This window comes from Ailuropoda melanoleuca, chromosome X, assembly GCF_002007445.2.
Source record: "Ailuropoda melanoleuca isolate Jingjing chromosome X, ASM200744v2, whole genome shotgun sequence".
NCBI lineage: Eukaryota > Metazoa > Chordata > Mammalia > Carnivora > Ursidae > Ailuropoda > Ailuropoda melanoleuca.
The window spans coordinates 12,078,271-12,094,460 of record NC_048238.1 but is presented as its reverse complement, the minus strand read 5'-3'; positions in this window follow the sequence as shown (position 1 = coordinate 12,094,460).

The following is a 16,190-nucleotide window of genomic DNA, read 5'->3' as shown; positions in this document are numbered from 1 at the left end:
TCTTGCTTCTCAAACTGTATGGCCAAAGGATCAGTGTTGTATTTCCAATTCATCCTTGCCCGATGCTTTTGTGACATACAGCAAGAATGAATTACTGCAAAAACCATGTGCTTGGCTGTTGACAATGTCTAATGGCAGTGCGAGTCTCTAAATGCTTCCTGTCAATTTCTGTACCTGTCTCACTGCGGACCCTTGAGAATCCCTTGTTTTAGATGGGTACTGGTCCACGACCACATTTTAAGTAGCACCTGCTTAGGGCGGGATTGGCAAACCGCAGCCTACAGGCCCACTGCCTATTTTAGAAACCAAGTTTCCTTAGCACACAGCCACACCCATTCACTTACACATTGTCTATGGCTGCCCCCAGTGCCATGATGGCAGCCTTGAATTATTGTGACAGAGACCTTGTGGCACCCAAAGTATTTACTTGCCCTTTATAAAAAAAAAAAAACCAAAAAAACAAAAAACTTTGTCCACCCTGGTTTAGAGGGAGCGAAAATAAGGGAGCTAAATTAATTTTCTAAGGCCCATTCAAGCACAAAGAGATATTAATTCTGCCAAGATGCTTGGTAACAGGGAAAATTGGCTGTCTGACCCCAAAAGAGAAATAGCCATAAAATGCTGTCCCTTCTGGTAAATTAGATCAGTATGTCCTATAAAGATGTTCTGTCCCGAAAGGAAATATTTCCTTTTTTTTTTATCCCTTTATATTTCCAATATTTCAGTATATTCTATCTATGCACTCTGATTACATATATAACTGTGTATTTAATCAGTTGGGGCCATTCAAGGTCCAAGCTCTGTCTAGATTCCTGGCTTATCCCTTTGTTGAATTCCTGGAAATGTGTGCTTTTATTTCATTTTGGAAACCTAGCCTATTTCTAAGTAATTATTCAGTCTCTATTTACTGTAAGGACCTTTCTGGAATGAACTGCAATTTGTGGGCAGGACTTTGGAGGTTCTTTCTGGTTGAATGGCCTTCATTTGTAGTAGTTCAAGGAGCCCTAGTAGCCTCCCTTTTTACTACCTGGGCTCTAAACTCACAGGGAAAACCAATAGTTAGGGTATCGGAGAATGTGGTTTATATTTGTGGACAACCGGATTTCCAGAATCAATCAGACTTACTGTACCAAGTGACCAGTATCCCTGGAAAACCACAAGTCTCTGGTAAAAGGGTGGGCTGAGAAGTCATTCTCAGATGGAGAGGCCAGAAAGACAACGCTCATGGATATCCCTCCATGTTGAAGGAAATATCAGACATGGAGAGGACTAAATACTCCCAACCCCAACATCACTTAATATGAAAACTATTCATTGATTCATCTTACTGCCTATTTGTTACAGAAAAGGAAGCTCCACTAATTACTGTCCTAGGTTGAGAATGCTGTTGCCTCAAGGAATTAGAGTTCTAGAATTACATCATAGTGATAAAATATTTGCCTTTCTTAACATTGTGGAAACTGGAAAGTGAACATTCCTTATTCTCAACCAACTATTGCCTAACACAGATCTCTTCATTTTTCTTCAACAAAACTGACCTAGCACCATATTCTTACCTTAGTGATCAATTCAGTTATCTATCTAGCCTTTTATGCTAGAAGTGTCAAGTTCATTCTGGATTTTTCTATTTGGCTAGTCATGAGCCTTGTCATTTCTATCTCAGATATCTCTTGAAACCTTCCTCCCCAACCCCACCACAGCTGCCTTAGTTCAGGCTATGAACAAAAAGCATTTAAAGTGTATTTCCTGTAACAGACACCTTTTTTCCCATGTCACAACCCTTTGGTTTCAGCACCTCTGGGGCGGACAGTTCCATGTACCCTAAAATCATCTGACCTCAAGCGTTGCTTTTGTTTTCTGCCCTAGGGCCCCAGGGGTCCTCTTAACCTCTGGAAGGCACAACTGGAGGTGCTAGGGAGTTAATATCTGGTGGCAGCCTTCAACAAGTGGAGGGTCTCTGGATAAATGCATTAGCCACTGCCCTCTGCTTCCTTTAGAGAAACGACTCTGAGAATCTTTCTACATGGATGCTCAGAGAGTCCCCAGTGGGTGTGAGTTCAGGTTATTCATGGTGGTGACAAGGTCATTCATGGAGTCTTTTTATTGTATTTTTCTCATTCTTCCTGTTCTTTTATTCCTGCTTTACATACCTCCCAAGTAAACCACCTACTCTCTAGTCCTTGTCTCAGGCTCTGTTTTCGAGGGAATACAAACTAATATATTTACTCATTATTTATGAAGTTGGAAGGTTTTATTACTATTGCTTTAAAGATGAGAAACCCAAAGAATGAATAGATGAAGTAACTTCTTTTTTTTTTTAAGATTTTATTTATTTATTTGACAGAGAGAGAACACAAGCAGGGGGAGTGGGAGAGGAAGAAGCAGGCTCCCAGCAGAGCGGAGCCCGATGCGGGGCTCGATCCCAGGACCCTGGGATCACGCCCTGAGCCGAAGGCAGACGCTTAACGACTGAACCACCCAGGTGCCCCATAGATGAAGTAACTTCTTGAAAGTTTTGTTTCTAGGACATGTCAGAGTTAGAATACATCCCAGTCTGCTGTTTCCACAACACCAGTGTCTCCTTTCCACCCAAGACCCAAGCATTTTCCATGCAATACCTCATTTACCCGTATGAAAAATTCAGTGGCAGAGGTAGGCATAGGGTATTTTACAGCTCATTTATAGGAAGTGGTCCCTTTGCAATTAGGGAAAATGGTAAATACTCATTAGATGAGCTTTGTTCAAGTGCTAGGACCCATTTATAGTGATTCAAGGAATGGAAATTTTATTAGCTCTTTATCTGTTTGTTTTCTGAACCATTCATATTACAAGTATTGTTTGCCATGTTGCATTTCTTGAAATACAGCCAAATGAAGCACTTTATAAGCAAAATAGTCCACTCAAATGATTTATTATCATTCACAAATCAATGAAACTGCTCTAAAGCTGCACAATTAAGCTTTCAAATAGAAGTACTCAAGGTTGGCTTCCTCGTTCAAAAAAATTCAAATTAGCTTTGAAGTCTTAGCTGTAATTTCTGCTAAGCAGAGAAGAGAATCCCTATCCAATTGTGACCTATTTTTGCCTTCCTCAGTCTTTTAAAACGTTAGAAGTATGAAGACAGAAGCAATTTTGCCCAGCATCCTGAATGGTCAGGAGCAGAAGACATCCTAGGAATGCCCTCTCAGCTTCTCTAGTCTTGTAATGACACGAACGAAATGGGAAATTGGGCTAAGGAAAATGAGTAATAGGTCAGAGTCCCAGAAGAAAACAGTATACTTAGTTGGGAGTTTTGAACATATCTTTTTAGGGAAGGAACTATTTAGAGGTCGTGGTAGAGTTAAGGGGATGCTGGGGCATCAGAGTATGGCAATGTCAGGAGGCTTTAGCACCCTTAGGCCTGATGAGGCAAAAGAGGAAACAGAACTACCAGGCACAGTGATAGCCGGAACCATGGAAGACACCCCCTCATCTCCCCACCCCCCAACCGCTGCCATAGGAATCGTTATCACAGAAGAATGGTATGGAACTAGGAGAAAGCCACAGGAATAATTACTTTGACCTTTTTTTTTTTAAATCTCCTGTGCTCCGATTACTCTCTAGGTGACCCCCATTAGCTAAACCCAACCAGAAGCCAGAGGTTACAGAGGTCTGAGTGATGCAGTCCATAGAAGTCAGCCTCCTGGGGCACATAGAAGAACAGAGAAGGATGGAGAAGAGATCTGGGGGCTAGTGAAGGAAGAGGGACGTTCTCATTTTGTTTACTCACGAGTCACATCTGAAATCTATACAAGTAAAATCAGTTTCAGGGGTGCTGTGGCTCACCAAAGGGTAGGACTTAGACACAGCACTTAGCAGTAACCAATCGAGGCTCTCCTGCATTAGTTTTTAGCTTACAGTTTAGATTATCTACTAACATTTGGGAAAGTCTATACACATTTGGGTACGTATTTAAGCAGAGAACTGTGATAATAATTATTATAGGGATAGTAATAAGTGTTCATGAAACAGAATGGTGTCTGTCTTCATTGATATTTGAAATACCAAGGTTACACAGATATTGGGGGGCTATTGCAACCACATCTCTAAAGTTTGTTTATTCAGATTAGACAAAGATATTTCATTTCTTCCCACATATTCTTGTTGAGAAAATGGAGAGGTCACCAGTTGAGCTTCTAGGGAATGTTATTGCCCTGGGGGACTTTGGCTTTTATTGGAGTGGGGTACTATGCTTATGAGTTTGCTGCGATTCATTCATTTATTCATTCATTCATTCAATGAACACTTTTTGAGTATCTAGCAGTGTGCTCAGTCTAAGCAATAAATTGCAAAATGGTCCTTGCCTTGTTCAATATTACATGCTAGTTTGGGGGGTAGATAAGAAACAAGCAAATTCTTTAATAAAATATGTGCAGATTATGATCAGCCTTAAACAGGAAATGAAACTGGGAGGGGCTGAAATAGAACTAGACAGAAGAACCAATCTCAAGTAGACAGGATGGCATTTTGAGATCCTTTTTGAGAAGAGAACATAACAACTAAGGCCTGAGGGATGGGGAGGAGCTGGACCTGCAAAGAGCAGGGGCAGGTGTAACCCAGGCAGAGCAAACAGCAAATGCAGAAGCCTGGTGGCAGTAAAGGGCCTGAGTCTCAGGGCAGTGTACCTTCATCTTTCCTTAGGATAAAGTGACCTGTGTTCATACTTCTTAAGTATGAACTTCTTTGACCCCCATCCCAGATTCACTGAATCAGGATCTAGAGAGGAGAGTCCTAGGAAACAGGTGAATACTGTCATTAGGAACATTTGGGAAACCCTGCCCATAAAGAACTATCAGTGACATTTGGACCAGAGAGTAGTCAAGGAGATGGGGACTGAGCGTAAAGAATAGTGGGTAGTTTGGTTGGTTTTTCATAGTACTCATTTTGGTGGTGTTCCCCCTCTCAGAAGCAGCGATCAAAGTTAGCAAGTTCAAGTGTATCAGACAACAGCCTACTCGTTGGGCCCTGAGGCTGCCATCTGTCTTAGACACGTAAGTCATAAATGTGGTAGGTGGAATTCTAAAGATGCCCCTCAAGATCCCAACCCCCTAGTTGTTCAAACGCTAATCTAGATATTGTAGTGAAGGGATTTTGCCAGTGTAATTCTGGTTATTGAACCTTAAAATGGGGAAACTAACCTGGGTTACTTAGATTGGATCACCCAATCTAATTACACAAGCCTTTACGAGCAAAGAAATTTCTCTGGCCAAAATCAGAAGAGAGATGCAACAGAGGAGGACAGCAGAAGACACATTCAGAGAAATGCAGCGGAAACAAAGTTGTAGAGAGTCGAAGCATGAGAAGGACCTGACCTACTGATGTCGGGGTTCGAGGGCACACAGAAAGCATAAGAAAGAATGTGGGCAGCCTTTAGGAGCAAAGGCCAGTCCCTGGTTGATAGCTGGCAAGGATTGTAGGACCTCAGTTCTACAACCATAAGGAACTGAATTGGGCCAATAACTTGAATGAACTTGAAAAGGGACTTTTCTCAGAGTCTCCCAATAAGAAGCCAGTCAGTCAACGCTTTTATTTTGGCCTTGTGAAATATGAAGCCAGGAAACCAACTACGCTTACCAGGATTTCTGGCCTACAGAACTGTGAGATGATAAATTTGTGCTGTCTTAAGCCACTGGGTTTGTGACTATTCATTCCGGCAGCAATGGAAAACTAATATAGGAGATAACGGTCAAACTCAGCTCCCCACCTTAAGGCCACCTTTTCCATCACCATCATTAGGATTCTCACCAGTGGCTTTAGTGAAACGAGCCAAGCAGCAGTCACTTCACTCTTCTGAGACTCATGCTCCTGATTTGTAAAACGGAGATAAAATTCTCCCTCAGTCATAGAGTGGATTTGAGACTCTAACAGGATGAAAGCACTATATAAACTTTGCAATACCACATGAACATCTAGAGACTGCTTCCATAGGTGTGGAGGTGCCAGGATGCCTTTTAGCAAGGCTCTTGCACTTAAGCTCTCCCCATTTGTTACAAGCAGGGTTGCCTGGGCAGTAGACTGGGAGATGGTCTAGGGTGGTACTTGGAGTTAAGGGTTGAGGCATTTATTAGGGAGTGTTGGGGATTAGCACCTACAGAAGGGAGGAAAAGGAAGCAGGATTGGGCCGGAGAGAAACTGAGCTGGGGTGCATTCTTAACAAAGGGGTCAGCCCATCCCGTGGGGGGATATTAGAGCTGGGATGGCCCTTCAGACTTGTCCAGGCATGTCCCAGGGTCTAGGCCTTTATGCCCCTTGCATTATTCATCATTGGATGAAGTTGCCATGCGAAGAGAATGTAAGCTTGGCCCAGTCTTTTAGATTCAGCTGAGACAGTCCCTGCAGAGGGCTCCCAGCATCTGGAAATAGAAGTCATTCATTCCTGAGGGGACCTCTGGGAAGTCCATCATAGCGTTCACCACAATATTCCTGAGTTACGTAGATCCATAATAACATGTTTTTCCATAACACAAAGGAAACCATATCTTCTCCAGGTACCATTTTGACTTCTAAATCTTTCCTATGGGTCAGCAGTTCAGTCTCATGCAAGAGAGATGGTGTTCTGCTATCAGTAGCCTACTTCCAACTCTCAACAGTCTCTTGAATCAGCCCGTTCTTTAGGACTTCCTGATACCTATATATTTTTTGGCCAGATCGGAGCCTGCTTAAACACTCTGGCATATAGGTCTGCCAACACCGTGTCAAGGAACTAACAGTGGGAAGGAACTAAGGAGAATCCCTTAGGAACCATCCTAAAATGCCTGTGGGCTAAGTGCTTAAATGAACTGACAAACTGCTGGGGTCCCCAAGGCTCTGATTTCCTGTAGTAAAAGGGAACATTTTGTGCAGTGGCAGCCATAGGGTTCCAGGAAAATTTCAGGAGAGGCCTTTTAATATTTTATTTTCTCAAGCCTCTTCTCTCTTTCAAGTGGCATAATCAACTGGAAATGTCTTATGACCTTGGAGTGTTTTTATACCATACTCTAAGCCTTATGAATTACCCTGGAATATGAGAGCTGAAATGTTTTGTTAATATGTGATTAAAAAGGAAGGAACTAGAGAAAGAAAGGAAAAGGATATGAGAGACATGATCTGTAAACATCTTGTTCAGTTCTGTTCCCCTGGCTGCCAGCTTTATGCCTTTGGAATCAGCATTAATTCTTCCCTGTCTATCATGAATGTTATTGTTTGGCTATTCCAGGGAGTGGAAAAATGTTAACTTGTACTGAGACCTTTGGCATAATTGAGAAACCATATTTTGACAAATGGGATTTTTGGTAAATATACTTTTCCCTGCAAATTTCCCAAGTGAATGTTTTTCCCCCAATGATACTTCAAGTAAGACATATTACTCATTCTTAGAGAATTATAGACAAAGGGAGAGGAAAACATCCTGACTAGAGAGCATATAATCTTGATCTCTACCTACATGTTCCACTGGCAAAGCATTTTCCAAAATTGACTTCTTCACTATATCTGCTCCTCCTTCTCAATGTATTTACTGTTTTGGTAAGTGGCCCAAATAGCCTCTCAGTCACCTAAACTAGAAACTTAAGAATTAAAGAAAGTGAGGTTAGAGAAAATGGAGAAGAGGACGTTTTCCAAGAAATTAGGAAATATAATTTTCTTTTTTTGAAGATTTTTATTCATTTGAGAGAGCGAGAAACAGAGAGAGTACAAGCAGGGGGAGGGGGCGGGGCAGAGGGAAAGGGAGAAGCAGACTCCCTGCTGAGCTGGGAGTCTGACATGGGGCTCGATCCCGGGACCCGGAGATCATGACCTGAGCCGAAGGCAGATGCTTAACCATCTGAGCCACCCAGGTGCCCCAGAAATATAATTTTCTATAGCTAAATAAGAAAATACCATCAAATTGAAAGGGACAGCCAAGTAGCTATCACAATAAAATTAAAAAAAATAGCTACACATCCTATTTTTTTTTTTTTTGGAGAATTGAGGATAAAGAGAAAAGTCTAAACACTGTCAAGAAGGAAATATGTTACCTAGAATGGAACAGGAATCAAATGACTCTCTTTATTCATCAGCAGCACCAGATGCTAAGTGCTACAAGGACCATGTAAACCATGAGTATCAGAGGCACACCGGGACATGTGGTCACTCTACTAAATGCTGTTAATGGAAGAATTTCAAAGTTCTTTTTTATTTTTATTTTTTTCATTTTTTTATTTCATTGTGTTAGTCACCGTACAGTACATCGTTAGTTTTTGATGTAATGTTCCATGATTCATTGTTTGCGTATAACACCCAATGCTCCATGCGATACGTGCCCTCCTTAATACCCATCACTAGGCTAACCCATTCAAAGTTCTTTTTTAAAACAGGATTTTGTTTATTTACTTTAGAGAGAGAGAAAGAGCAGGGGGAGGGCGGCAGAAGGGGAGGGAGAGGGAGAGAATCTCAAGCAGACTGTGAGCTGAGCACAGAGCCCAGCATGGGGCTCCATCTCACAACCCTGAGATCATGACCTGAGCTGAAACCAGGAGTCAGATGCTTAACCAACTGAGCCCCTCACATGCCCCAGAATTTCAAAGTTCTGAGGGAAAGTGATTTTAGGCTAAAATTCCATAGAGAAGATATCAAAATAGTATGAGGACAAAATTGTATGCAGATATACAAAAAGTATGAGACTTTGAGAAAGTTTGGCACCCATGCATTTTTTTTTCTTAGGAAGTTACTTGGGAGTGAGGCATGAGAGACTATGGACTCTGAGAAACAAACTGAGGGCTTCAGAGGGGAGGGGGGTGGGGGAATGGGATAGATTGGTGATTGGGTAGTAAGGAGGGAACGTATTGCATGGTGCACTGGGTGTTATATGCAACTAATGAATCATCGAACTTTACATCAGAAACTGGGGATGTACTGTATGGTGACTAACATAATAAAAAAATTATTATAATAAAAAAAGGAAGTTACTTGAGAATACATTTTATTTAAAAAAATGATGACATAGAACCAACTATATAAAATTTTTAGAGAGTAAGAATTATGACTGCTGGCCAAATTGCTTGTGTGATCTCATATTTGGGTAGGGGTGAAGAGCTCTATATTAGATGGAAAAAATGATAAACCAAGAGACGGATGACAAGCGACAGAGGACACAGGGGGTCTAAAAAAGCAGAGCTATGAAAAAAAGTTCCGTGGTGATGGGGAAGGGAAAGCTGAGGCTAACGAAGGTGCAAGCTGACTTAAAGAACATCCAGCTCAGCCAAAGGAGGAAGGACACAAGAGGATGCGGGTGTCCCAGGAGGAAAGTGTCTAGATAAAGGGGATCAGCAAAAGAGACAAAATGAACAATTTTTTAAAAAATATTTTTATTTATTTATTTGACAGAGAGAGAGACAGCCAGTGAGAGAGGGAACACAAGTAGGGGGAGTGGGAGAGGAAGAAGCAGGCTCCCAGCGGAGGAGCCTGATGTGGCTCGATCCCAGAACTCCAGGATCACGCCCTGAGCCGAAGGCAGACGCTTAACGACTGAGCCACCCAGGTGCCCCCAAAATGAGCAATTTGAGATGATATAAAATAAGGAAAAGGCTATTGGCCAAATATGTAAAAGAAGACAATTAATTTGAACCTGACCCGGGGACATTCTCCTCTGAAAGCCATAGGAAGGAAATGTAATAAAAACTAATATTTATTGAGGAGTTACTATGTATAGACACTATACATTTTACGTGTACTAATTCACTGAAATACAGCAACCCTATGAGGTAGGTAAAATTATTATCCCCTATTTTTTAGATGAAGTAACAAGGCACAGTGAGGTTGTTCACCCAAGGTTGCATAGATAATACAAGCAGAGCCAGGATTTCAACAGCCACCCTCTGGAAAGCATCATTTGGTTCTAAGGCGAACAGTATTTGGTCAAACCAACATTAACAAAGCTTATAGGTTTTTAACCTTTAGGATCATTCTATAGACAAATCACAACTGAACTGTGGTTATAATTCAGGATATAAATAATATCATGCAAGGAGAGGGGGAGCTGACACTAGTTGGGAGATGAAAGGGAGGGAGGAGTCATTGAAGGAAGGTTGGGGTAGTACTGTCTTTGCCTAATAAAATGAGAGAAAAGAGAAAGACCTTGTGTTTGATAGCTCCAGACATGGAGATTTAAAATGCTGTTGAACGTTCAGAGGTGACGACGCTTGTCACTCTATTGGGTGGAATATAGGGGGGAAGTGAGTAGTAGATAAGAGTGTTAAGTCTACATCGGAAACTTAATAAATTGGTACAAAATGCTTAAGGTCGATACATGCAAAATATCAGTGTAAGCAAATTACTGAGAAACATAGCAGTAGCTCTCAGAGAGACAAAATTAGAAATAGTGGTTTCTTCAAAGGAAGGCAACTGCTGTTACATCATAAGCTCTTTTGTCCTATTGTTTAAGTATATTACTTTGTACATATTAGTTTGATGAGCCAGAGAAAGAGAAGATGCAACGTGAACAACATCAGTGATTTGGTTTAGGGAAAACAGCATCATCCCTGACATTAAATGAAAGGTGGCTAATTGGGAGTCCGTTGATATTATCACTTTGATCCTATTTATTTTGTAAATTTGTTTTGATTTTAGAATAGAATAAAAGCATGAGGATTTTATACCTAGCTTTACGTATGTATGTTTCAAAATATCATTGGAATGAAAAATACTGTAAGTCAACTCCGAGAGGCCACACCATTTCTTTTGCTATCATTTTATCACTCAAGTTTGACAAATACTTCCCTGTAAGGGGTTAAGCTACCTTGGTACCAACTCATTACTCAGGGCTCGGTTCAATTTCATCTCTTCTGTGAAACCTTTCCTCAATCTTCTAGGCAGAATTGATGATGATCTCCTTTGGGTCTCACTGGACGCTGTTCACGCATTTATCACAGCTCATGTCTCTCGTTAGAGCGTTGTTTACGCAGATGTTTGGTTATGATTTCTAGACTAGAGGTGCTCGTGAGCGGGGCCTGTAGCTTATTCATCTGCACCCTTAGCACCCAGCTCACGACCAATCACATGCAAGGAGCCCAGCATCCGTCTGCTGAATCCAGTGGGTGGTAGCAGCAATGAGATTCTCTTGGCTTTCAGAATCCCCTTCAGAGGTTAGCCGTCAAATGGAAAAAGCACCAGGTACTTTATCCACCATAGCCTAAAAGCTTTTTCGAAGTAGGAAAACATCAAGATGAACTTTAAGTCTTATAGTTCGATTTATGGCCCGTTAAGGGCATCGTAAAAGGAGTTGTCTTAAACTCCTCTCCTGAGTCTCTGTATGTCTGTAGAGATAAGGAAATGGTGTTTTTATATTCAGGTGGTGTAAATATTGGTCCAGTGGTGGGCTATCCTAGCTACTGCAGGGGGTGCATACCACAGCAGTTTGGTAAGATAACTTGGGTTTTCATGGGTGGGATTGTCATTCATTGCCTCCTCTGTTCCCCCCCCCCACCACCCCCCGCCCCGTGTATCACCAGTGCAATCATCCATTCATTAATTCACTCGGCAAGACACCAATTATAAGACAGCAGTTAGGATCCGCGTGTTGCCCAAGGCACCATGCTCGATTCACAACTAAGACGTGACCCTAATAAGCCAGTTAGAGCTTCGTGTGATTTGTCTCCTGACCAACCAGTCTATGTTACTTCCAGTTTTACAACCTGGCCTGGCCGAAAGGGAACGCGTCTCTTTCTACTGATTACAATTTTTTAAATGGAACTAAGTAACTCACAGGCAGATATTTAAATAAAGGCATGGAACCTACTTGGGAGCCATTAAAGCTGGCTTAGTTTCTTTATTCTCAAGGAAAAAAAAATAAACCTTTTGTGATCTCAATTATAGTACTTCCTCGAAGGATGGTACCTAAGAGGAGCCCCTGCGTATTATGGTAAAACCATCATGTGATACTTAACCCTCCTCACTATTTAAGCATCGCGTTTTATTCCCGCTCCTGAAAAAAAGTTGATTTCTTTAAAGAATGAGGAATAAGCCTCGTTTCTTAAATCTTCTACTGTTTTAAGCTTGGAATTTCTAGATAGTGATCTAGTTGGAAACAACAACATTAGAAAAAAAATAAGGTTTCTACAGTTCCTTCTGAATGTTATTTTTCACAGAAATTGCTTCAAAGCGTTCTTAAAGATCTGCATTCGGCATTTATGGAAGCTTTTTACTCTCTAAATTATGTTTATAATAAAAAAGCATAACTTCTCTTCAGCCAGGTGGCAAACAAGAATACCTGAAGGATAGTAAGAATTCTTTTGAATGTATTTCCTTTCATCTGTCCTCTCCACGAGCCTGTTTCCTTTAAGCTACCAATGCTTTTGTAAGTTCTAAGAAGTCCCATTTGAAACGAAGGTATCAAATATGGGCTAAATGGAATATTTCCCATTGTCCTAAGCTAAGGCTGGGTATTATAATGTTAAGATATCCCCCCTCAGTGCCTATGGGACTGTATCACTCCCAGAAATCTGTGCTGACGTGTACACCACAGGCCTCTCCAGCGATGGGGCCCTATTTAGACTTCGGTGTGACAACACCTTCCTGTGAGCTCTGGGGAACACTATTAACCCAACACGCGTGTTCCATGTTTCACTAGGCCCGGTCATAAAATAGGGTCTCAGTAATCATTTTAAAGGAGTGTATCTTCATCCCTTACTCAGAATTGGCAAAGCCAGTTCTTCCCTCAAGTCCTTCCTGCTACTCCAGGAAAAATTGAGAATATTCCTGAAGCTTATCTATGTGCTAGGAAACATTGCTCTTCTAGCATTCCTCTCTTTTGCCTTTTCAGTTAGTAACTGCTAGGGCTCTGGGCTGCTGCCCTCCAGTTCCCTGTTCCCCTGACACGGGAGGGTCCAGGCTCAAGTAACTGTGAGTTCGTCTCAAGCTGGGGGCCGGGATCACCAGTGGTCACATCGCTGAGAGAAGGAGGGGAGGGGGGGCAGTGATTCTCTTCCAGGTTGGGCATAGGACCAAGCTAACCTCAGTGATGTGACTCTGTTTTTTTTTTTTTCACTAAAGATTCTGGGGGAACTTGCTGGGGGCTTTACATGCCTGAGAATTAGTTCAGTGAAAGGAAAGATGACAGGCAGTTGTTTCCGGCTGAGAACTGAGCCATTTGTATGAGGTAAGGGAAGCATTAGGTTGGAGAGGATGGTTCATCTTTGTGCCAGCTGATCTTTCTAGTAACGGTGACATCTCGGAAGTCACCATATTGAGTAACTTGGAGGTTTGACTGAGGAGGAACAAATTTCTCCCCCAAATTACAGTTTGGGTAAAGTGGTCCTTTTCTGGCAGGACCTCAACGTTCTTAGGTGGTATTTCAGTGCTTTTCCAGAAGGGTAATGGCCACCTAGCTGCTCCTTTTGATCGAGAAGAGCACATGAACGTGGCAACTAGAGGGTGTGTGTGACTGTATCACATAAGAAGGGTCTTAATAGGAGCAGAGGGACAGCCCCTAAATGTGCCTTGAGTTCTGAGTCCCCTGGTCTTTTCTACTTTGACTGCCTGCTGCTGTTGGGTTCCTCCGGTGGGCTTCGAGCCCCAGCACGGTACGCTGGACACCCAAGAATCACTTACCAAATCGATCACCTTTTAGTTCGGTCATCTTCAGTAAGTTATTTAACCTTTCCAAACTGAACTCTTTTAATGTATAGTAGAGATTACAATGGCTCCTTTGCAGGGTCACTGTAAGGTGTAAACACGGAGACGCTGCGTCGATCCTCGTTATTTCTAAATCGGTATTTGTGAATTTGCCTACTTGGTAAAATCTATTTGTCACCCAATCTCAATACTTCTATTTCTTTCACCGTTATTCACAGAAATGCACAGAGTGGCAAAAAGTTTGAGTCCCCCAAAGTGCACATATCCAACTGAGACCTTTAAGCCTTCTAGTTTCAGTTCTCAGGCTAATCAAGTGTCCTTATTTTTTTTTTAAATCTATTTAGTGCACAGGTTTAGCATTTTTGTACTTTTTTTTTTTTTTGTGATTTCACTGTTCGAAATGGCCCTGCAAGCATAGGGCTAGAGCACTGTGTGTCGTCTGTAAGTGTAACAGGACTGTGACGCGCTTTATGGAGAAAACACGCGTGCTGGATAAGCTTTGTTCAGGCCCGAGTTACAGTGCTGTTGGCTGAGCTCATTGTGAAGGAATCAGCAATATTTACTCAAGAAAGTGTCTTTAAACAGAAACACACAAAACAAAGTTATGTATTGATTGGATGATGAAAATGTGACCATTATTTTTTTGGTATAAATTATGAAAAAGAAAAAGAAAATGTTGTGACCAGACAATCACAGGAACTTAGCCCTGCATTTCCCCTGCGAGCAAGGATTTAGTGTTTGCTAATTCAGTGTTTATGGTGGGTTTATAGAATGTAACTACCATGAATAAAGAGAATTGACCGTACTCTGAATGCCCAGTACTTAGCTGGGGCTAAATATGACTTACCCCTTTGACTTCTCTACTATGCATAAGAGTAAAATGATGAATTTTCTTTGAAGGGGGAGGATTGGCTGCTTCTCTACCCTCCTTTCTTAGAGTGTTTCCTTGAAAACTTCATAGGGCCAGTAAGAGGCCGGACCTTTTTAGTTTACAGTGGAAGGTCAGGAGCCTTCTGATCCTTGCCACTGTGTACTCATACCTCCAAAATTAACTTTCTCTTGAGGTTTATAGGAGACAGTCACAAAGTGAATCCATTTATCGCTCAAGGAGATAAGAGAAGACGGATTTATTCTTCTCTCTACGTCACTGTAGAAGCGTGTATAAAATTCTGTCTGAACTTTGTAGATCCCTTTGACCATGGACATGTGGCAGTGCTCACTCTTTAAGAAACTGTGCTCCTTCTCTTCTGTATTGATACAGAGAGGTAGGGTTATTTTCTTTCTCCAACAGATGTTTGGGTTTTATTTTGGGAAAGCTGTTCTATGTCAGTTTTTTAAAAGATTTTATTTGTTTATTTGTCAGAGAGAGAGAGAGAGCGCACATGCAGGGGGAGGCAGGCAGAGGGAGAAGCAGGCTCCCCGCTGAGCAGGGAGCCCGATGTAGGACTCGATCCCAGGACCCTGGGATTATGAGCTGAGCTGAAGGCCGCCACTGAACTGACTGAGCCACCCAGGCGCCCCCGTGAGTTTCTTGGGCTTGTTTGTATCTGTCAATGACCAGTGGCTTTTCGGCTTTGCTATAATGCAGTTCGAATCATTCTAATGCACCTATGAAGTTACAGTGGCTCTGCTCGTGGGCTCTCAGTGAATCAGTTTCGTTGCTGAATAATGAAGCACCCCAGGTTCTCCATATTTCTTTGTCTACTTAGAAAAATGGATTCCCAGGCATTTTATAAGGTACCAGATGATCCTAACTGTTGATTGAGGGTGTTGCGGGCTTGGGAAGAAAGATTACTTGGACTACATTCCATGGCATGATTCTCAGTTATTGGCTCCAGCTATGAACCAGATATCTGATTTTTCTAGGAGATACAGAACACTAATAATTTAAGACAGAAAATAAGTTAGGGCTCCATTGATCCATCTTGTTGGCTGTTTTGAGGAACCCATTTCACCAAAGGATGATACAGGCAATGCTTGATCTTCTACTCATTAATCTGTTTCCTCCTCCGCGCTCTTTCTTCCCTGCAGATGTTCAGAGTGGTGTCTGAGTCAGTGTGTGTGTGTGTGGTGGAGTCTATGCTGTGCGTGGTTGGGTGTGAAGCAGCGTCCTTGGCCTTGACCCACTAGATGCCAATAGCACCTTGCCCCTCCAGTTGTGACAACCAAAAATCTCCAGACCGTGGCAAATGTCCCCTGGGGTGAAGTGTGTGTGTGTGTGTGTATATATATGTGTGTGTGCGCACGTGCACACACGCGTGGCAGGGGGAGGATTACCCCACCGAGAAGGACTGCTTTCGAGAGAGAAAAGTGCATTCTGTGCCAAGTGGGGGTTTCTAGTGTTTTCCTGTCTCTGAGCCTCCAGGCCAGCAACAGAAGCTCACTGGTCCTTGCCACTAAGGATGCCACTTGACCGTCCTCGGGAGAAATGCGGCTACCACGGGACCGAGGTGCTTCTCAGTGGTTGGCTGGGCTGTCAGGTTGCCAGCCTCCCAGGAACACCGTTTGCTCGGAGCCTCGGTTTTCCTGTCCAGGGAAGGAAGGAAACCCTGCCCCTCACAGAA